Below are 6000 nucleotides of genomic sequence, written 5' to 3'. Positions count from 1 at the left end.
ACTCTTTCCTTGTGTTTGCATATGCCATGGCTTGAGCAGGGGGGAAGAGAATAAACAAGTAAATATATAATATGTAAGACAGTGATAAGAGCAGTGGAGACAATAAACAGGCTAAGGAGGACTGGAAGTGATCAACAGGGGAGGGTTCCTGTTTTATATAAGACGGTCAAGAATGGCCTCCACCAAGAAGATTTTAAGGAAGGCATTAAGAATCTGAATGAAATCGGTATCTGGAAGAAGAACATTCCGGGCCAAGGAGACAGTAATACGAAAGACCGTCAATTGGGAATAAGTAGGAGTATGCTGAGAGAGCTCAAGAGGAAGCCAAGTGTTTGTTGTGACTGTAGTGTGTGAACAAACAGAGTGGTGATGGACAGGGGAAGGGAAGGTCATGAAGGCCCTTAGAGACCACAAGGAAGACTTTGGATTTTTACCTTGAGCACATTAAGAAGTCATTGGGTGGGTGTGGGGGGGGGGGGTTGAGTGCAGGAGTGACAAGAATTGACTTAGGATTTACAAGATGCCTTGGGCTGCTGTAGAGGGAAAAGGAGGAGCACAAAGAGCGGTTAAGAGGCCATGCGACTGACTCAGGGACGAGATAATGATGGATCACATCAGGTGGTAGCAAAAGACATGGAGGAAGTTGGGCAAACTCTGGATTTGTTTTGAAGGTAAAACAACAAGACTTTCTAATTAACTGGATGTGTGAGAAAAAAGAACTCGAGATGGATTTCAAGGTTTAGAGTTGCCCATAATTGAGATGGGGAAGATGGAAGGTGGACTAGAAACGGTGGGGGTAGGGAAAATCAAAAGTTCACTTGGAGACATCTTGAGATGTCTCTTAGATATCTGAAAGGAAATGTCAATAGGCCATTGGATGTATAAGACTGGAGTTCAGAAGAGGTTCGGATTGGGGTTATGCGTTTAGAAGTCAGTGTGGGTATTTGGATGATATTAACAGCCTTGAAATGGAAGGAGAACACCTACTGTGTGAACGTAGCTGGGAAGAAAAAAGACATGAGGCTTGTACTCTGGGTGCTATGGACTAAATATATGTGTCTCCCCTTGCCCCTACCCCTACACACAGACAAAACTCCTATGTTGAAATCCTAAACCCCAAAGTGATGGCATGGGAAGGTGGGATCTTTGAGAGGTGATTAGGTCATGGGAGTGGAAGCCTCATGAATGGGGTTCGTGCCCTTATAAAAGACAGCCCAGAGAGCTCCCTCGCCCTTTCCACTGTGTGAGGACACGCAAGTAGACGGCCGTCTGTGAACCAGGAAGCAGGCTCTCACCAGGCACTGACTCTGCTAGTGCCTTGATCTGGGACTTCTCAGCCCCCACAATCGTGAGGAATGAATTTCTGCTGTTTATAAGTCACCCAGTCTTTGACATCTTTATTATATCAGCCCAAACAGGCTAAGACACTGGGAGTGCTCCACTATTTAGAGTTCCGGGAAATAAAGAGAAATCATTACAGGAAATAAGAGAAAACCAAGTGGAAAGCGTTTCAAGGAGGACTTATTCACTAGCTCAGACTGGAATAAGGACAAGGGATAAGTCCAGGCTTTACGGTCTCTGGGCCCAGAAGAAGAAAAAAATGGAGAAGAAAGGTTGAGTTTGATTGGTTAAGAAACAATAACTCCACCCGCTAGTACATACAGCACATCAACGTCCTTGGAATCTGACCAATCAGAAACTCTCCCATGGAAAGCAGTGTCAGGAAGGTATGAAAGTACCAAGGAAGGTGCACAAGCCTAGTTTACCCCACCTTTAATGTTCTTTTAACCTACTGAGCTCAAAAAGAGCCTATGAGTAGCCTGGGCTGGCATTCTCCTCCTCAGTGGAGAGCTCCTGCCCTGGCCCCAGAGGGACTCCCCAGCTACTCATTGCTGCTTTCCATGAGCCTCCTGGGGTCATTGAGAGCAGATCAGCTCTGCTCCCAAGAAACTTGGAAACGAGTCAATGAGATTAGCTCAGGTGGCAATAAAGATATACCATAATAGTACCCCCACTTTTTTGCCTTATTGAAGTACAACTGACATGCAGTAAACTGCATATGTTTAAAGTATACAATTTTCTGTGTTTGCACATATACGTAGACACACCTGTGAAATCATGGACACAGTAAGCTTTGACATATAAATGTGTATGTGCACGTGTGTGTGTGCTAGTGTACATGAGTCAAACAAGAAATTTCCTCCTGCTCCTTGGAAGTCCCCTCCTCCTGCCCCTCCTTGAATGACCCCACAACCACAGGTAGCCACTCCCCTGCCGACATGGACATTCATTAGCCATTTCTTGAATTTCACATAAAGGGACTCATACGGTATAAACTGACTTTTTTCTACCTTCTTTCACTCAGCATCCTTATTTGGGTATTTTGTGTCCCAATCCTCTGCTCCTTTTTATTTCTGCACAGTGTTCCACTGTAGGGATCTGCTGCTGTGGACCTGTTCATTTGTCTTGTCACTGATTTATCTGCTGGCCAGGGAAGACTGACGGAGCGAAACTTGGTCAGCTGCACCTAGCCTAATCAGGCAGACGCATGCCTTCTACTAATTCCTGTTAAAGATATTGCCCTAAGGGCACCTGGGTGGCTCAGTCGTTAAGCTTCTACCTTTGGCTCAGGTCATGATCCCAGGGTCCTAGGATTGAGCCCCGCATTGGGCTCCCTGCTCAGCAGGAAGCCTGCTTCTCTCTCTCCCACTCCCCCTGCTTTGTTCCCTCTCTCGCTGTGTCTCTCTCTGTCAAATAAATAAATGAAATCTAAAACAAAACAAAAAAGATATTTCCTTGAAACTTACGAAACAAGGCCCCTAAGTCCTTCAACAATCTCATTTCAATGAACAGTATATGTTTCTCCTCAGGATAAAGTGACTTGAAAAGATGCAGATGAAAACCATGACAAACGGGCTTTGAAGTTAACCCTGGATTAAGATAAAGCTTCTCTTGACGGTTTTGTAGAGTTTCAGCATAGACGGTCCTCTCTGCCAGACAGAGGTGTGGCTTCTCTCTACCGCCACGAGATGGGTATCTGCGGCCCTTTGATCTTCAGAGCACAGAAAGCCAGGCTCTGTGCTCTCGGATACCCTTTCATGGGGCCCAGGGGACAGCTGGCTGAGACCTAGATGCCTCTGTGAACACCTTTCTCTACCGCGGCCACACTCTCCACATGGCGTCCCCCAGGATCGCCTCCTTGGCAACAAGAAGGCCTGTTCTGTTGCTTCACAGTCCGCCTGAGTGTGGCAGATAGCATTGGCTCTCACCGTTAATTGACTGTTTGCTGTCCTGGGAAATCTGCCCCCTCACCCCCACCCCCGGCTCCTGAGCAGCCTCCAGGAGCAAAGGGCTCTATCCATCCAGCCACCGTTCCCTGCAGTAAAGCAGTGGCTGCGATCCGATGAACACTGCGATCAGTAAGAGGACTGATGTGTGTGTGGCTATCCTGCTGGAGTCCTTAAAACCCAGTGTGAGAAGATGGGGTACACAGGATATGTTTATTGAATACAGGGGCTAGTACGTAAGGCACAGAGAAGTCTGTGAAAGACTCATAGAACGGATGTTGTCAAGCGATGAATTAGAGAGCAGGCAGAATTTCATACAGTGAAACTCGAGTTTATGAATCTCACAACTCCTTACCATTGATTTTCCCCTCGATTATAAACTATAGATACAAGGACTATGTTTATTTATTACCGCATTTCCCTCAAAGGTAAAAATGATAAACAAATATTTGATCCAAGGGTGGGTGGCTGGAAGACTGGATGGGGAATGTTCTGGAAAGGACGTGCTTTGAGACCCATGGGCACGCCTCTCCATTGAAGAGTTGGTTTCCTCTTCTAACTACCACCTGAAGTCAGGAAACAGATTCTGGTTTTAGTATTTAGACTATTCATTTCTCTCTTTTTCCCCAGAAATAAATATTGTCCTTTGTGTTTATGCTGAAAGCCCCCTGAGTAACCGCACCTAGGGCTGCTCTGGTCTTCTCTTGAGACCTCTTCTACCCACTCTCTCTGAGTCAGCAGTTAGAAGGTTAATCCCTGGCGTAGCAGGGGCTGTCCACATACTCTGCTCTTATCTTCCATATTCCCATGTTGCTTCTTTGGAATTAAAGAATCTTGTCTTCCTCTAGGATTTTGAGTTGGAAGCTTAGATTATTGAGGTGTAACCTCTTTTCTTTTTAAAAAGATACACTTGTAGCTATAAATTTCCCTCTAAGCACTGTTTTGATTGCATCTCAAAATTTGATGCCATGTTTTAATATGATTTACTTCAAAATATTCTATATTTTATAACATTTTACATTTTCGTTCTTTAATCAGGGTTATTTAAAATGTGTGGCTTCATTTGAAACATTCGAGGACTTGCAGTAATCATCCTTTTGTTGAATCTAGTTTAAGTCCACTGTGCTCAAAGTACACATGTTCTGTATGATTTCAGTCCTTTGAAATTTGTTGAAACTTGATTTAGTCCCATGAAGTAGCCTATCTTGGTGAATGTTTTATGTGTATTTGAAGAAACTGGGTATTTTCTGGATGTTGAGAATAGAGTGTAGAACTTACCCTTAGGGTGTGCCTCTTTTGGGGTCTGAACTGAAAGCCTAGACTGTTTACTTAGTCCCCTCCACTTTACTAGACTTGAATGTCAGTCTTTATTGTCCCAGCACTGCATAGCTCTGGAGATAGCTACTCAGTTAAGTGGGACTTCAACTCCTGTTTCCTGCTGGGTGTTGTGATAACCTGTCCTATGGTGGTGGTCAGCTTTCAAGATGCCTCCTAGTAATCATATTCCTGTATAATTCCCCTCTCCTTGAGAGAGGGCTGGACTTTTTTTTTTTTTTTAAGATTTTATTTATTTATTTGACAGGGAGAAGGAGCACAAGTGGAGGGAGTGGGAGAGGAAGAAGTAGGCTCCCCACTGAGTAGGGAGCCCAATGCTTCCAGAACCCAGGGATCATGACCTGAGCCTAAGGCAGATGCTGAGTGAGCCACCCAGGTACCCCTGGACTTATTGACTGGCCTCTGAACAACAGAATAGGGAAGAAGTTGTGGGAGTGTCACTTTTACTAGATTATAAAACACTATAGCTTTTATGCCAATTCCTCTCTCTCTCTCTCTTCTCTCTCATCACTCACCCTGCTGGAAACCAGCTGCCATATTATGAAGCAACCGTGTGGAGAACCCTACAGAGTGAAGATCAAGGACTGCCAACAACTTTTTGAATGAACTTAAAGGCAACCCTCCCCCCCACCACCACTACATCTATTAAATAAACCCGCAGCCCCAGATGATAGCTTGCCTGCCACCTTGTGATAGACCTGGAGCCAATGACGCTACACTGACCTACACAAATGGTGAGAGGATATGTGTTGTTTTAAGCCGTAAAGTTTTAACATAAATTATTATTCGTGAAGAGATGAAATGGAGAGAATATGGAATGAGAGAAATGGAAAAATAAAAAGAAGTAGATAGATTCAGAAATTTGGGGGGAGTTGTTTTGTTCTTATTCTTGGGAACATCCAACAAGACCTTCTAGATCGAGTTAAATTGGTGTAAGGGAAAATGAGAGATAAAGAATTACTCTTGGGCTTTTGGTTCAAACAGTTATATGAATAGTAATGCCTTTGACTAAGACTGAGAAATCTGAAGGAAATCAGCAACCATGTAGAAGTGGCAAGTAACAGCTGGATATGCAGCTCTGGGAATTAAAGGCTAGAAATCAGATTTGGGATGATAGTAGTACCAACCTCACTGGTTTTCAGTACTAGGTGAGAAAATGCTGATAAAGCCCTTTGCACAGTGCACACAGTTGTTACCTGCAGTGGGTACAATTGCTTCCCCTCAAAGGATGTGCTCAAGTCCTAGTCCCTGGTACCTGTGGATGTGGCCTTGTTTGGAAATGTAAATGTACATTCTTTGCAGATATAATTCGTTAGGATGAGGTCACATGGATTAGAGTAGACCCTAATTCAATGACTAGTATCCTTATCGAGAGAAA

This window comes from Enhydra lutris, unplaced genomic scaffold, assembly GCF_002288905.1.
Source record: "Enhydra lutris kenyoni isolate GAN:26980312 unplaced genomic scaffold, ASM228890v2 scaffoldscaffold5, whole genome shotgun sequence".
Taxonomy (NCBI): Eukaryota; Metazoa; Chordata; class Mammalia; order Carnivora; family Mustelidae; genus Enhydra; species Enhydra lutris.
The sequence above is the reverse complement of the archived record's forward strand: the minus strand, read 5'-3'. Positions refer to the sequence as shown.